This window comes from Priapulus caudatus, unplaced genomic scaffold, assembly GCF_000485595.1.
Source record: "Priapulus caudatus unplaced genomic scaffold, Priapulus_caudatus-5.0.1 Scaffold1245, whole genome shotgun sequence".
Taxonomy (NCBI): Eukaryota; Metazoa; Priapulida; class Priapulimorpha; order Priapulimorphida; family Priapulidae; genus Priapulus; species Priapulus caudatus.
This window is the reverse complement of record NW_014578306.1, coordinates 39,130-39,595: the sequence shown is the minus strand read 5'-3', so window position 1 is coordinate 39,595 and position 466 is coordinate 39,130. Positions and strand designations below refer to the sequence as shown.

General features: G+C 38.8%; 1 protein-coding gene across 1 annotated transcript in view; it reads left to right on the top strand.

Moving 5' to 3' along the window:
- Positions 1 to 217: 217 nt before the first annotated feature.
- LOC106815948 (AH receptor-interacting protein-like) overlaps positions 218 to 466 on the top strand; it is a gene marked incomplete at its 3' end in the record, with an annotated part of 19,563 nt that continues 19,314 nt past the window's right edge. Inside the window, 1 exon segment of the mRNA XM_014820485.1 lies at positions 218 to 228.

Genomic DNA, 466 nt, shown 5'->3' with positions numbered 1-466 from the left:
CGCAATCGGTTATCTTTGTGTACGTCGCGATTTGTTTTGACACAGAAACATTGCGATTGGTTGAAAGCCGTGCTCTATTAACGACATGAAACCAGTACGCTAGTACTTAAGGTGAAACATGACGCCATTTTTGTTCGAGCCAGCGCAACCTTTAATAGGTAGTAGTCATAGAAATAGTATAGATAACACTATCTATACTATTTCTATGGTAGTAGTAGACTAGTAGTAGTAGTGTGGGACATAGAACAAGTATTCAATTTAACGCAAGTGTTCTTTAGAAATTATACAAAATGATTAAGATAATATTTTAAATACAGAACAATATATTACAATTTAACATTGACATTTTATATAAAAGCTCGTGTGCGCACGCGCGCCCGTGTGTGTGTGTGTGTGTGTGTGTGTGTGTGTGTGTGTGTGTGTGTGTGTGTGTGTGTGTGTGTGTGTGTGTGTGCGGAGGCGGTGT